At 46.6% G+C, this 16,644-nt stretch overlaps 1 non-coding gene across 1 annotated transcript; it reads right to left on the bottom strand.

The window, feature by feature from the left end:
* Positions 1–12,392: 12,392 nt before the first annotated feature.
* Positions 12,393–12,499, bottom strand: LOC131479704 (U6 spliceosomal RNA). Its single transcript, XR_009245057.1, has one exon. It is a non-coding gene; the product is annotated as a U6 spliceosomal RNA (small nuclear RNA).
* Between the last annotated feature and the right edge of the window lie 4,145 nt (positions 12,500–16,644).

Here is a 16,644-nt window from a genome sequence, read left to right on the forward strand (position 1 = left end):
GCACAGGAGACACCCAAAGGGAGAGCAAACCCCCCCAGCTTGGTCTTTTAGGGGTTTGGAAGATGGAGTGATTATACACCCTGCCCGCCTCAGGTCTCAGGCAATGATAGGTGTCATTTAACTCACTGGCATGCAGAAAGGATTCCATAGGCAAGGGAGGTGTGACTTTCAACTCGTGACCTTGGACTAGCTCCTGCCTGAGACCATATCAAAAACAACAACGTGCTGGAGAGTTTTGATGAGAGGAGGAAGGAAGATGAATATGGGAGAAAGGTTACTTCTTGGGAAGTCAAGATACTTGTGAAAATAGTTGTAATCAGGGGCTGATTATTTCTGAGGACCTAAGTTAGGAAGGGAGAGATGGATGGAACTCAGCACAATGTGGGGACCAGTCTGTCCACCACTGTGTCTAAGGCCACTACCTGCCTGGATGTACTCAGGTGGAACTGAGCACCAGACTAGGGACAGCCTGGAATGGGGGTCACTGAAAGCTTATTTGAGATATATAAAACAATCGCTAAGGGCTTCCACAGACCAGGCCCCAGGAACCAGCAGCTGCAGGTGAGTGAGAGCTTGGCTGGGGTAGGAGGGATAGGAGGGCCCGGAATTTCTCCTGAGGCCATTGGACCCATCAACACATGCAAGAGCCAGATCAGGGGACTGGTCTGCTGAGGGTTCTGGGAGGTCTCTCCAACGAAGCCACTGTACCTAGTGATGAGTAGGGGAGCCAGAGCTTGAGATGGGTCAGGATAAGCTACAGTACCTGACTGTGCAAGGGCCTTGAGCCTAGGGGCAGCCTGGGCAGGGCCACATCACAGCACCTGCTGACATATGCTAGATCCAGGCCTAGGTGCAAGCTAGACCGAAGCACTGAGGTATTCTGACAGCAAAGAGTGGTACACCATCTTCCCCCATCTCTGCTCCACCACCAGTGGACAAAGGAGGAAAGATGAAAACTCTTCTCTCAGTCCGCCTTCCCCTGCATCCCAGGCAGTGGCTCAGAAGGGTCTTCAATCCCCTCACCTTTGAAATAAACATTATCAGATAAAAATAAAAATAAATTACACTCCCCTGCAGGGCAGCAGCTCCCATTGGTGAGCATGAGAGCCAGAGAAGGGGGCAGGCTAGATTGTACAAGGCAGCAACACCCATGAGCACATGTGTGGGGCTGGGGCTGGGGGCAGGCAGGCTGAGCTAAGCTGCAGCACCCAAGGGTACGCACAAAAGCCAAATGGGATTGTAGGTAGGGCCAGGCTGGGCAAATGCCAACACATGCAAACATTGGGACTGGAGACAGACCTAGTGGGAGTTATTGGGGTTGCCCTAACTAGGCTGTGGCACCTGCTAATGTGTGTGAAAACCCGGACTATGGTGGGCTGGACTGGGCCACAGCACCAGTCAGTTCGAAGGAGAGATAGGACCAGGGGCCAAGCTGACCAGGCAGCAGCAACAAAAGATATACGCATTGGCTGGTGCAGATAGCAGACCAAACTAGACCCTGTACTAGCTGGTGTGCATGAGTAAAGTCTGAGGTTACCCCAGGTCAGATTTCTTGGGGTTGTCCCTGACTAGACTACTGGACTCAAACCTTGGCCATAGGGAAAAATCACAACATGTATGGTTTCATTTTGGAATGCGTGTGTCAGAACTGGTCCTCCTCAGTTGCTGATGCCAGAAGCACACAGTGGACATGACAGCCAGCAGAGGGCAGCAAGCAAAATCAGAGGATAGAAAGCAGAGCAGGTTGGACAACTCTCCTGGTAAAACTTTGCAGTAAGTGTCTGGGCCTACAGATGCACTACAGTGGATCTGGTCAGCCAACAGACCTTGGAAGAATTTTGTCAACCTTGGTGCAATGAAACCAACAGTAACTCAGAACTATCAAAACTACTCAAGTAACATCCTCAGAATAGTCTTCCCCACATTAGTGTCTCTAAAATTTCATCAAATAACTGGCTCCCATCTATTCCAGGGTCCTGACACCTGCAAAGGAGCAAAACCCTTTGCTAACCTCACAATTAACTGAGGAAGACATTAAGAAAATGGGGGAATACAGATTTCAAAACGCTTGTTATAAAACTTCTTATCAACAATGAGAAGCACATAAAGTAGGCATTGAAGGAATTTAAGGAATACATCACAGTAGAAATGAATCAAATGAAAACTGATATCAGAAATGAAGAATACAGTGGAGCAAATTAAAAGTACAGTGGAGAGTCTCCAAAAAAGAATGAAGGAGGCAGAATAAAAGAAATCTCAAAATTAGAAGATATTTCCTGTCACCAGGGAGAAACAGATAAAAAGCTAGAAGTAGAACTGGATCAAGCTAAAAAGATTATTCAAGAATTAAAAGACACTATCAAAAGGCCAAATATAAGATTTATGGGAGAACCAGAAGGTGCAAAAAACTGGGTTTACAAATATATTTAATGAAATAATATGGGAAAATTTCCCTAATCTAGAGAAAGAATTGGGAAACAGCAACCAGGAAGGGCACAGAACTCCCAATAAGCTTGACCAAAAGCCATCTTCACCATGACACATGATAATCAAGATCTCTTCAATCGACTATAAAGATCCTTAAATGTGCACTTGAAAAAAATAATTCACATACAAAGGGATGCCAATTAAACTCACAGGAGACCTCTCACAGGAAACTACAGTCAAGAAGAGAAAGGAGTGACATATTCCAGATTCTTTTTTTAATTATATTTTTGACAATCTTTACATAGTTAATTAAGGTAAAAAGGTACAAGGGCTATAGGAAGGTGGGTAAGACTATTATTTCCAAATTGTTTTCTTCATATATCTGAGGTAAAGGGGACATTGAGGGAGAAGCCCCACCCAGTCTCCTACCCACCCCAGGTCCCAGATGTGGGGCATGCTCTAAGATACTTGCTCAAGTGGTTTTCATAGTTCACCAGCTATGAATCGCTGCCAATGTCGCCACTCCAAGCATGATGTGGTCATTGAAGAATCCACTGATTGGGCCCAGCACCATGGCCTAGTGGCTAAAGTCCTCACCTTGAATGTGCTGGGATCCCATATGGGCACCGGTTCTAATCCCGACAGCTCCACTTCCCATCCAGCTCCCTGCTTGTGGCCTGGGAAAGCAGTCGAGGATGGCCCAAAGCCTTGGGACCCTGCATCAGTGTGGGAGACCCAGAAGAGGTTCCTGTTTCCCGGCTTTGGATTGGAAGATCTTCCTCTCTGTCTCTCCTCCTCTCTGTATATCTGACTTTGTAATAAAAATAAATAAATCGGTGGAATCAAGATGATGGAATAGGGTAAGGACACGTTTAAACGGACGGAAAAACATTCAATCAGGATGAAGCAGAGAGGACATATTCCAGGAAATAGGAAAGGATAGAATAACAGCAGAGGGGTACCTGGAAACTGACAGACACAGGAAAGCAGCGAACACAAAGGTGTGGTGTTGCAGTGAATGATACTCCAGCGGCATTCAGCTAAAGGTGATCTGAACTCCACAGCAGCCGGAACTCCACCAGCAGCCAGGTGGGAAGGGGCTTTTACTGGGAGCTTGGGCATGTAGGGCCCAGTCTCCCAAGGCTTAACTCCACAGCTTAGCTTGTTTCTCAAGAGGTGTAACAGGATGTGCAATCTTGGCATGAAACATTTAGTCCCTGGCTTAACTGCAAGTTCCTGCTTCCTGTTTGACAAATTATGTCCCCGGAGGATTTTAGGAACTGCTTGAGCATTGGAAAAATACTGAGAGGAGCTAGGCAGAGTATAAAAGGCAGCCTGGAGCTTCAATAAACGACATTCTCCTTACACAAATGACCCAGTGTGTGTTGTCCTCTTTTCAACCCTAGTCCCTCCACTCGCTCAGGATATACATGACTTGGGCGTTGCTGGCACTGAGGAGAACACAGACAAAGAAGTGTCCATCCTGCAGGCCTGTTTTATTTGACCAGGAGCAGAGACTGAGCAGCAGATCCCGGACAGGCAGTGTGAGAACAGGGTGGATTTCACAGCCCAGTCAGCCCCCTAGAGCTGAATTGGGCACCATTTTGCTTAAGGAGGCAAGGGCTATGGACAGTACTGAGCATGCACTGAGCCAGGAGTGAACTCATTTCTGACTCAGTGAACTGCAACAATGTGGCATCATACAGGTTCCACCCAAGACAGGTCTGGAGAGCCCTCAGACGTGATGCCCAGCAGAGCAGGAACTCTAGTAGTGGCATATCATGAGCCATTTTGTACACTGTGGCAAAATTTTAGGACTGCAGGGGACAACAGTGAACTGCACATGCACTAAGCTTGACGAGAACTCACTGAGCTCAGTGCATTGCACTGGTCCCACAGGAAAACAATACCGACTTTGGCATCACATGGGTCAAAGCAAGTCCATGTGGCACACAGACCTAACGTCCAACAGGTTCCGGCAAGATCAACGCCACCAACAACCTAGCTATATAAGACATCTGGTGTCTCCCTAATCCTGGCACCTGCTCCAATCAGAAGTGGGAGAAAGGTTGCAGAGACAATGGTGCAGCCTCAGCAGGGTTCACAGGAGGTGGAGAGTGGTGAGCCAGAAGCTCGGGCTGTGGAGACCATGGTGGAAATCTAACATAAGAACCCAGACCTGGAACTTGCTGGAGGTTGTGGCACAAGTGGCTGCAAGCAAAGAGTTGTGTACCAATGGTAACAAGTAAAAGCGCATTGTAGACCTGTGGGTGACACAGCTTAGAAACCTGACTCAAGGAGAAGACTCTGCTAGCCCGAAGTGCAATGACCAAGAGCAAAAGAAGAAAAAAAAGCACAATGAATATTACCGAAAACTCCCCTGCAAAGGAGCAAAACCCTATGCCAATCTCAGAGTTAATTGAGGAAGACATTGAGAACATGGGGCACACAGAATTCATGAATCTCATTTTAAAGCTTCTGATCAACAATGAGAAGCACATACAAGAGTTCAAAGAATTTAAGGAAGCAATAAAGCAAATCAAGGCTGATATATCAGAAATTAAGAACACAGTAGAGCAAATTAAAAGTACAACGGATAATCTCCAAAATAGAATGAAGCAAGCAGAAGAAAGAATCTCAGATTTGGAAGGTATTTCCTGTCATCAGGGGGAAGCAAACAAAAAGCTGGAAGCAGAGCTGGATCAGGTCAAAAAAGTATTCAAGAATTGAAAGACACTATTAAGAGGCCACATATAAGAGTTATGGGAGTCCCAGAAGGTGCAGAGAGAGAAGCTGAGTTTGCAAATTTATTTAATGAAATAATAAAGGAAAATTTCCCTAATCTGGAGAAAGAATTGGAAAACAAGATCCAGAAGGGTCACAGAACTCCCAACAGGCTTGATCAAAAGTGATCTTCACCAAGACACATGATCATCAAGCTCTCTTCAATTGAACATAAGGAAAAGATCCTTAAATGTGCACGTGAAAAAAATCAATTGACATATAAAGGAATGCCAATTAAACTCACAGGAGATCTCTCACAGGAAACTCTACAGTCAAGAAGAGAATGGAGGGACATATTCCAAATTCTAAAAGAAAAAAATTGTCGGCCTAGGATAACATATCCAGCAAATCTTTCTTTTGTCTTTGAAAATGAAATAAAATTCTTCCACAGTTAAAGAAAAGCTAAAAGAATTTGCCTCTTCCAAACCTGCCCTACAAATGATACTTCAAGATGTTCTCTTGACAGAAAAGAGGAATAGCACCTACCAAAACCAAAGGCAAATGGGAAGAACATCCCAGTGAAATGACAACAGAAGACTAAACCAATGAACAACCCATTCCTAAAATGACAGGACCAAAGTACCACCCATACATATTAACCCTGAATGTAAATAGTTTAAGCTCAATCAAACGTCATAATTTAATAGACTGGATTAAAAAACAAAATTCAGCTATTTATTGTCTAGAAGAGACACACTTCACCAACAAAGATCAGCAGAAACTATATCGCATGGGTTTTGTTGTTTTCTGTTAGTTTCATCTCTTCAAAACACTTTCTTCTGATTAAATCATTCAATGACTCATAGATCATAGAGTAGCATCATTTTCTTCAAGAAGGTTCTTGATTTACATTTCTTCAGCTACACGTTAGTCATTCAGTAGCATGTTATTTAACTTCATAGGGTTGTTAATTTCTTTTTTTCTCCCTGATGTTGATTTTGTTTTTGTGGGTTTTTCATTTAAGGGTATGTATAGTAGCTGTGTAATGGAGACTCTCATATCTAGTAACATGTCATTTAACTTCAGGGCATTGTAAATTTCAATTTTTCTTTCTATTGTTGATTTTGTATCATGAGTTTTCATTTGAGGGAATGTACAGTAGCTGTGAAATGGAGACTAACATCCAGATGTGAGGATACAATGCAGTATGCATTTCTTCTTCCAAAGATGGACTTGCAATGAAACTGTTCACTATATCTTGACAATAGGATGCTGGACTCTCTGCAATTGTCCATGCCCACAATGATGGACATATGACTAAGTAGGAAGAACTATATGTTAGTAATGATAGAGAGGAACTAGGTGGGGGGAGGGAAATGGAGAGGGGATAAGGGAAATGCCAGGAGCCTATGGAATTGTATCATAAGATGATAATAAATAAATAAATAAATAAATAAATAAATCTTAAAAAAAAAAAAAGAATCCACTGATTGACATAGTCCATCACAGAGTCTCCATTTCTCCAGTATTTCGCTGCCAACACAGAGCTGAAGTGGTTGATTGACATGTTCTGTCTTCTGTCTTTTCTTGGTTAGGGTTCTGAGTCTGTCATTTCAATTGGGGAGATCTCCAAAGAAACTTTGTCTGAGGTGTTCCCAGAGTAGTTCTTGTATGTTCTAGCAAGCACAGGGCATGGCACAGTCCATCTCCACGATCAGCTGGTGCTTGCAATTGCTGGGTTGGTTCTGTGTTCAGTCCCGACTTCCACTGGAACCAATGGGTGTTGCAGTCCAGCCTGGTTCTGCCCAGCACACTCGGCCCTCACATAAACCAGGGGGAGCTGCTACCCAGTCAGACCGACCCATAATAACCTCCACCAGGCCTGCCCCCTACCCTGGTTTGCCAGTATGTGTAGCAGACTAGTCCAGTCTGTCCCCCATCCCATTTGGCTCTCGTACATGTTGATGGGTATTGAAGCTTAGTTCCATCTAACCAGCTCAACTATCCAGCCCTCACGGATGTTGTTGATTGCCTCTCTGTCTAGCCACCCCAGCCCCCATCCTAGTTTTCATGCCCTCCCGTGGGAATGGTAACCCAAGAGAGAGGAGCCCACTATTTCCCTCCTAGGTCTCTCTCACTCCCGGATTATGCACTCTCCAGATGGTTCTGTGGTTTGACTTGACAGAATTAGACCCCAGTGTCAGCTTCTGCCAGCTGATGCTGCAGCTAAGCCCCAACAACCCTCACCCACTCTAATTTTGTTTGCACCAGTAGGAACAATCAGCCCAGCCTGGTTCTTCCCTGATCTAGTCCACATGAGGCCCACAGGTGTTGTAGCCCTGCTTAGTCTGGTCTGCCACCATCCCAGTTCACACTCTCCAATGGGAGTAGCCATCCAGCAAGGGAACCACCCCTTATTCCCCTGCCAGTTCTGCCCCCTCCCTTCCTGGTTCTCACATGTGCTGGATGGGTGCTGCAGTCACATCTGGTACAGGTAACCTCACCCTGGCATTTTGTATTGTGTACTGGTTTTTTCACAACTGAACCTGGCTCCACCCACATTCTGTTCTGGTGCTTGGATTTGCCAGTGGATGACGTGAGCTGATTCAGCCTGGTCTGCCCCTGACCCATGCCAAATGTATGCCAGTGGGAAACTTTCCATGGCCTGCTCTGGGCTGTTTCCTATCATGTTTCTTGCGCTTACCTGCCAGGTCTGTGTCCTGCCAGAGGAGTTGCCCGGGCTCCTCCATCAGAACCTCTCCCAATGCCAGATTTTGCACATACCAGGGGGTCTATGAGCCAGCCCTACTCAGTTCACCTCCTGTCCTAGTAGGAACAGTGGCTTTTCCTGACTGGCCTTCAACCCAAGCTGGTTCTTGCTGTCGGATGGTTCAGCCCAGCCATGGCTCGTCCATACCCATGTACAGCTCACACATGGCTCAGTAGGGGGTTAAGACCTAGCCTAGTCGGTCTCACATCTACCCTGGTTCTCCTGGACACCAGATGGTGTTGGGGTCTGACCCGGCCTGGTGCATCCAAGCCCAGTCCACACTTGTGCCAAGGGAGACTACAACCGTTTCCTGATCAGAATGCAGCCCCCATTCCAGGCCATGCACCCATTGGTGGGAACTTCAACCCAGTTAGAGTGTCCGCTTAGCTCCCCAACCAGGCCTGTTCTCAGCCATAGATCATGCGCATGCCTGTGGTTGCTCTGATTCAGCTTGGTTCAGCCCCTCACCTGTCCCGACCTCTGCCTTAGACACTGCGGTTTAGGGTTCCTGACTCACACAGACCAGTAGGTGCAAGAGTCTAGCTCAGCATGACCTGTGCTCCATCCTGGTTTCTAGTTTTGCTTGTAGGCTAAGGTTTGCTCAGTTCTGCCCAGTACATCCCGTTCTATTACCAATTCACACATCAGCCAGCTGTTGGAGCCACTTTGCCCAGCTTGTCCGACCCCCAGGTCTGGACCACATGTTCACCAGCGGGAGCTATGACTTGCCAGGGGAGTTTCCCAAGTTCCTCCAATTGATCCACTCCCAGACTCAGTTCTCATACTTGCCCTTGGATTTTAGGCCAGTGCCCAGCAGTCTGGCCTTCCTACTGGCCTTGTATGAGCTGGTAAATGTTGCAGCCCGGCCAACCCCACACCCTATTGAGGATGCACATTTGGGTGCTGCTGCCTTGACCAGTCCAGACTGTTGCGGGTTCCTTTACCTGTGATTGATGGCAGGCTCCTTGGTCACACCTAGCTTAGTCTAACCAGTGGGGCTAGAATTTCCACAGGGTGTGGCCCACACATCCCTCACAGAATCTACCCCCGGATGTGGTTCTCAAATGCTAATTAATGTTATGGCCCTCTGTGACCCCTCTGCTGATCCATCATCATGTCAGGTAATAGGATATCCTGCTGGACAAGCCCTGGGCCTTAGCTTTTGCATGAACTGATGTTCAGTGTACAGCATTGTTAAGTAATTACAAGTTCTTCAGAGGAAGAGTTACTGTCATTGGGAATCTTTAGGATTGATTCACATCCTGGAAGCACTGTGGTTTCAACATGGAGCTACCTAAGCAGCGATTCAAAGAACCAAAACCTCAGGGCCCAGCGCCGTGGCCTAGCAGTTAAAGTCCTCGCCTTGAACATGCCGGGATCCCATATGAGCGCCGGTTCTAATCCCGACAGCTCCACTTCCCATCCAGCTCGCTGTATGCATTTCCTTGGTTGAGAAGAGTTAAAGATAAATCAAATGGAGCAGCTTGTAGGTTGGTTGTTAAGGAGCAGCCTTTAGGTTTAGTATTGCATATGGAGATATCACTGCATAGGAAACCCTACCTGTCCAGATTGCCTTGGATAACTTCACGTGGGTGGATGTGAGGTTGTTCGTAAAGCCTGGGAAAGCAGTTGAGGACGGCCCAAGGCTTTGGGACCCTGCACCCATGTGTGAGACCTGGAAGAGGTTCCTGGCTCCTGGCTTCAGATTGGCTCAGCTCCAGCAGTTGCGCTCACTTGGGGAGTGAATCATCGGATGGAAGATCTCTCTGTCTCTCCTCTCTGTATATCTGACATTGTAATAAAAATAAATAAATGTTAAAAAAAAAAAAAGAACCAAAACCTCAGAGGTCCCGGCCAGGCGGCCAGCAGGTGTAACCTGGTGCCAAGTAGTGCACCCGCAGCCCGGGGACAGCTCACCACGTGCACATGGTGGCTGGCATCTGGGATCCAGGCATGATTCACCCCATCCTGAGACCCACCAGGAGCTGAGAGGCTGCAGGAAGTTTAAATACCCCGGCCCAAGGTCGCACCCCTCCCTAATCCTGTCTACTGCTCAGTGAGTGTGGTGGATGGGACCTGGACCCCGGGCCCACCCAAACCAGCCCCAGAGACTTACCCTGAAGGGAGCAGCCCCCGGAGCCCAGGCAGACCCGGGGACAGCTCACTACATGCACGTGGTGGCTGGCATCTGGGCCCAGATTCTAAAAGAAAAAAATTGTTGGCCCAGGATAACATACCTAGCAAAGCTTTCCTTTGTCTTTGAAAATGAAATAAAATTCTTCCACAGTAAAGAAAAGTTACAAGAATATACTACTTCCAAACCTGCCCTACAAAGGATATTTGAAGATGTTCTCTTGACAGAGAAAAAGAATAGCACCCACCAAAACCAAAGGCAAATGTGAAAAACAACCCAATAAAATAACAACAGAAGACTAAACCAATGAACAACCCATTCCTAAAATGACAGAACCAAAATACGACCCTAAATGTAAATGGCTTAAATTTATCAATCAAACATCATAGATTAGTAGACTGGATTAAAAAGCAAAACCCATCTATTTGTTGCCTACAGGAGACACACTTCACCAACAAGATCAGTGGACACTATATCTCATAGATTTTGATTTTTTTTGTTAGTTTCATCTCTTCAAAACACTTTCTTCTGATTAAATTCTTCAATGACTCCTAGATCATACAGTAGCATCATTTTTTTCAAGAAGGTTCTTGACTTTCTTTTTCATTTTTTCAGCGACACATTCGTCATTCAGTAGTTTATTTAACTTCATGGTGTTGTTGATCTCTTTCTTTTCTTCCTGTTGTGGGTTTTGTTTTGTGACTTTTCATTTAAGGGAATATATAATAACTGTGTAATGGAGACTATCATATCCAGATGTGAGGATACAATGCAATATGCATCTCTACTTCCAGACAAAGATGGGCTCCCAATGAGACTGTTTACTATATCTTGACAATAGGATGCTTGACTCTCTGCCATTGTCCATGTCCGCAATGAGGGACATATGACTGTATGAAGAACTATATTATAGTAATGATATAAGGGAATTCAGTGAGGGGGGAGGGGATTGGGGAGAGGAAAAGGGAAATCCCAGGGCCTATGAAACTGTTTCATAAAATGATAATAATAAAAAGAAGTAAAATAGAAATAAGTAAATAAATCAATAAACAAGAAAAATATTGAAATGCTAAAAAAATAAAATTTTGCTTTTTCTTATTTAATAGCAGAGTAACAGAAACAAAGAGAGAGAGAGAGAGAGAGAGAGAGATCAATCCTATCCATTATTTTACTTCCCCAGCTGCTTGCAATGATTATAGCAGGACCACACTAAACCTGACAGCTTGTAAATCAATCTGGGTCTCTCAGATGGGTGGCAGGAACTCAACTACCGGAGCTATTACCTATTGCTTCACAGGGCACACATTAGCAAGGAGTTGGAGTTTGGAGCAGAGCCAGGACTCAAACGTTGACACTGCAATATGAAATGTGGGCATCTTAATTGATGTTTATCCTAACTGATGTTTTAACCACTAAGTTAAATGCTTACCCCTACCTGCGCCTTGGTATCAGTGTATCTCCAACTGTTCCAGCACCGTGTTTTGCAAAGATTGCTTTCTTCATTATGTTGCATTTGCTTCTTTGTCAACGGATCTGCATTTACTTGAATCGATTTCTCTTCACTGATCTAGTTGTCTGTTCTTTTGTAATATCCAGTCACTCTTTAAGAATTCTGTCTGGTCCTGACAACTGTATTCTTATATCTAAGAAAGCAATGCTTGTACGCACTCACTCACTTCCCATTTTACCCAGGACAGGTTTCCGGCTACTTTCTGTTCACTGCTGATTCCCAGGATAGGAGTACCCAGTCTTCCACAAGCTGACAAGGTCACAGGGAACTAAGAACTTAGGTCGCATCTAAGCAGACTGCTTTCTCGGATGAGCCTCACAAGCGTGGATGCAAAGAGATGGCTGATGGTGGTTGGCATCCTAAGTGGGTGGTGAGCCAGGAGGGAAGAGGTATGTCATTGCCCAGAGACAGCAGGTGTGTGAAGAGGCAGAGAAGAGGCCCATTAGCACATCAGCTCTCCAGGGCAGAAAGGCTAGGGTGCAAGCAGTCAGAGGCAAAGTGAAGCAAGGTGGGTCCTGGGTCAGTTTACCCCAGATCTTATCAATGCCAGCTTCCCATCATCTGTTTCTTCTTTTTTATATATATTTTTATTAATATTTTGCATTATGTGACAGTTTCATAGGCTCTGGGAATCCCCCCACCCCTCCCCCTCTCCTCCCCCCTGGTGGATTCCTCCACCTTGATGCAGTATTACAGTTCAAATTCAATCAAGATTCTTTCCTTGCAAACATATATTAAGCATGGAGTCCAGCTACTTATTGTCCAGATGGGTTGAACAGTTTCTTGGGGAGACCATTTCTGGTCCAAAGTCGGAGCTGGTATAATATAAAAATATGGAACGCTTCACGAATCTGCGTGTCATCCTTGCACAGGGGCCATGCTAATCTTCTCTGTATCGTTCCAATTTTAGTATATGTGCTGCCGAAGCAAGCACCATCTGTTTCTTCTTGAGCACTAGTTAGCAGATTGCTTGGGCAGGACAGATCCTGAAGTGCCTGGGACCTAAATAAAGAAGATCTCCTCTGACTGTGGCAGTTGAGTACATTTGTAAAGGTGAAAAATAGAATGGAATAGAATAAAAAGCAGTTTTTAAGTGGCGCTACAAAATGGAGTCAGAGATCCTTAGGGCTCTATGGCTTTATGCACATAAAAGAACACTCCTGGGGAATACATTATTCTGTAGCACATATACTGGGGAGGGAAGGGTGGGAGAGGGAGGAAAAACCAAAAAGAAACTATAGGAAAAGTTCACTCCTGCACTGATCATCAGGGAGGCTAACTTTAAAGTGGGCCAGGCCTGCAAAACCATTAACGCTTTCATTGGGTATTGCAGCTGAATAACTGTCACAATAGCTTAGGAGCTTCACACCCACAGCGAGTCTATCATGTATAGCCTGGTGATGCACAGTAGAAGCCTAGAGTCTTCTCGGCACCCTGGTTCCCTTTCTTTCCATGGAACTTGGGAATTTCCTTTGTGTGCAGCCTCCTCATCCCTTTGAAAGACAAGGGCTGGGCCCGGCGGCGTGGCCTAGCGGTTAAAGTCCTCACCTTGAACACCCTGGGATCCCATATGGGCGCCGGTTCTAATCCCGGCAGCTCCACTTCCCATCTAGCTCCCTGCTTGTGGCCTGGGAAGCAGTCGAGGACAGCCCAAAGCTTTGGGACCCTGCACCTGTGTGGGAGACTCCCGGCTTCGGATCGGCACGCACCGGCCGTTGCAGCTCATTTGGGGAGTGAATCATCGGACGGAAGATCTTCCTCTCTGTCTCTCCTCCTCTCTGTATATCTGACTTTTTAATAAAATAAATATATCTTTAAAAAAAAAAAAGAAAGACAAGGGCCATCTGAGTTTCTTTGGAGCACCGATTCAGAGTCTGTGCATTCCTGATTCCCCTCCTCACACCACAGAGAAAGTTCTGCTCTTCTAACTTTCTGAGTGTGAGTCACTCAACACAAATATGAAAGTGGTGCTGTTGCTGGTTGAGTAGTCTTGTGTAAATGTTCCCAAGCAGTGAGGAAAGTTACTGTGTACAAGAGGATGGTGGGGGTCCCTGCTAATATCTGATTTTTCTTGCGGCCACCAGTGTCAGCAGAGGCAGCCATGGGACGGCAGAGTCAGGAGGGAGGGCTGGAGTGACCTTGAGACCCAACAGAAATGCAGAAGTGAAATAAAAAATCACTAATTCTTCTAGAATAACTTCAGGGAAATGAAACTGAGGCTGGCAGCAGCATCAAAATCCAAGCAAGGGAGAAAGAACTTGTAGGAGTCAACTAGCAACTGAGTTACTTAATCTTCACCCACATCTTTGGCCACATGTTGAGTCTATGCTAGTAAAAACAGGAGGGGTGGAGATGGCAGGCTAAAGATAAGGAACTAAGAAGGAACAGGTCTCTGGAAGAACTCTCAGCAACATGAAGATCCAGGACACATGCAGGAAACAGATATTACACGAGCACTTGTACCGAGCTAAACTTGCATTCGTAGAAGAGAAATGATCTTTGATTGGAATTAAAAACTCAGGGTTGTGGGGAGCACGTGGCCTAGTGGTTAAGCTCCTGTGTCCCATATGGGAGAGCCTTGCAGAACCCGGGGTGTAAAGAGCCCTGAGACTGGTACTCAAACTTGGGGTGCAGGAGTCGCAAGCAGCAGCGTTTCAGTCGCGGAGCCTTGGCAGTAACTTTTGAGTTTCTGCAAATTCTGAATCTTTCGTGTGTGGAAAACACGAGCAGTGGAATTTCCTTTATAGAGCTAATGTTTAAGTTTTTAATCACCACAGGTGATTAGAAATCTTGAAAATGTGCTACATGTTTTTTTTTAACACTATGCACCAAACAATGGAATCAGTGTCCATGCTCTTGATGCTCAAGAGGTTTCTAATTGGGTATTACCTGAGGCCTCCACTTCCACTTGGAACTCAATAACCTCAACACTAAGGTCGTTATCGCCTCCCCAGGCGTGCTCATGAGGATGGAAGGGTGTGTCTGTCAGCTGCCATTTCTCTCCTGTTCTGCCCGATCTCCTGCCCTATCTCACTCATCAGCCTGCACCCTGTGATTGCTCCCTCACCGAGGGCCACAGACAGGAAAATGAAGTCAGGGGAGGGAAGCCAAGGGGACACTGGCACAAGGGGGAAACCACTTAGAGAACTGAGACGTGACCAGGGAGCTGATGGACACTTACCTTCCCAATCGGGAACTTCCACAGCCTTGAGGGCCTAAGAGCCTGAGCAAGGAATTTTCAGTTTCTATTTCTGGTCTGGCCCCTCTCATTCCTCCTGCTCATCTGCCACTGGTTATTTTGTTTTGTTTTGTTTTGTTTTAAGATTCATTTATTGGGTTTGGTGTGGTAACCTAGTAGCTAAAGTCCTTGCCTTGCATTCACCAGGATTCCATATGAGCACGGGTTCTAATACTGGCTACTCTACTTCCCATCCAGCTCCCTACTTGTGGCCTGGGAAAGCAGTTGAGGATGGCCTAGTGGCTAAAGTCCTCACCTTGAATCCACAGGATCCCATATTGGCAACAGATCTAATACCAGCAGTTCTATTTCCCATCCAGCTCCCTGCTTGTGGCCTGGGAAAGCAGTTGGAGAGGGAGCAGCATTAACACTTAAAGGCACGGGCCCTGCGGCATGGCCTAGCAGCTAAAGTCCTCGCCTTGAAAGCCCCGGGATCCCATATGGGCACCGGTTCTAATCCCGGCAGCTCAAAATGGGCTCTGGTTCTAATCCCAGCAGCTCCACTTCCCATCCAGCTCCCTGCTTGTGGCCTGGGAAAGCAGTTGAGGACGACCCAATGCATTGGGACACTGCACCCACGTGGGAGACCCAGAAGAGGTTCCTGGTTCCTGGCTTCGGATCGGCTCCTGACTTCAGATTGATGCAGCACCAGCCATTGAGGTCACTTGGGGAGTGAATCATCGGACAGAAGATCTTCCTCTCTGTCTCTCCTCCTCTGTGTATATCTGGCTGTAATAAAATGAATAAATCTTAAAAAAAAAAAAAAACACTTAAAGGCACAAAGCAAACACAACCAACGCTGAGATCAGCACTTACATGATCCCAGGGTGGGAAGGACATTAGCAGGAAGTGGTCTCACCATGGTCCCTGCACCTGTGCCAGGCCCTGCCCCCTCTCCATCCAGCCAAGCATCATGCCTCTCACCTGTCTGCTCCTCACCTCCTGGACTTCTCCAAGACGGTAACACCTGCACAACTGTCAGGAATTTCCAGGGGAGTAGCTCTACCAAGCAGAGGGACTGGACTTTCTGTATGGCTCCTGACTGGTGAGGCTAAGGAGGGGGTGGAAGGGGAAGGGAAGAAGGGGAGAAGGGGGAAGGGCATAGATTCGTTCTGAAGGAGGGGGAAGAGGTTAACAACTTTACCACTTCCTGCACCTCTACTACTTACAAGCCCTGGGACCCTCCTGGGCCACCAGACCCACAGACCAGCCAAGGGCCACAGCCTCTGAGGGCTCTGAGCTGACCTGAGCTGCTGGGGCTCAGCACAGCCCTGGCAGTGTCTGGGTGCAGGTGAGGAGCTACTGCCCTTTCTTTGCCAGCCCTACCCTGCTGTGTGGTGATCCTTTCACCAAGGGACCACTAACCTCCACCCCCAGTTCTTTCTCTTCAGGGCCTGAGAAAGTGGTAACCCCGTGGGTTACACTTCCTGGGGCAGGTACGTGTGAAAAGAACCTGTTAGTAGAGAATATTTAGGCAAGACACAGCCAGTGGTGTGAGGATTTTATTTCCTCCTTCTGTTCTGGCCTATTTGGAGTCCAGGCAGGAGAGTGAGAGGTTCTGCAACAGGACCACAGGACTCTGTTCTGCACATCAGCTCAGGCTCTGGCTGCCCCCTTCTTGCACTAGGTGCCCTAAGCCCAGCAGGTACACACAGACATCCTGTACTATGTACTGAGGGTGGACTCTGGCAGGAGCCGTGAAATCCAGATGATCAGCTGGATCTTCCCAGGAATAAGCAGACCCAGCCATTCAGCTTCCCCTCTACGTTCCTCCTATTCTTGCCACGGTGGCAATTCACTGGTCAGAATCCGGATTGGGAATAAATCAGATGACCTTCCAG

Source organism: Ochotona princeps, chromosome 2 (genome assembly GCF_030435755.1).
Source record: "Ochotona princeps isolate mOchPri1 chromosome 2, mOchPri1.hap1, whole genome shotgun sequence".
In the NCBI taxonomy this organism is placed as follows: Eukaryota; Metazoa; Chordata; class Mammalia; order Lagomorpha; family Ochotonidae; genus Ochotona; species Ochotona princeps.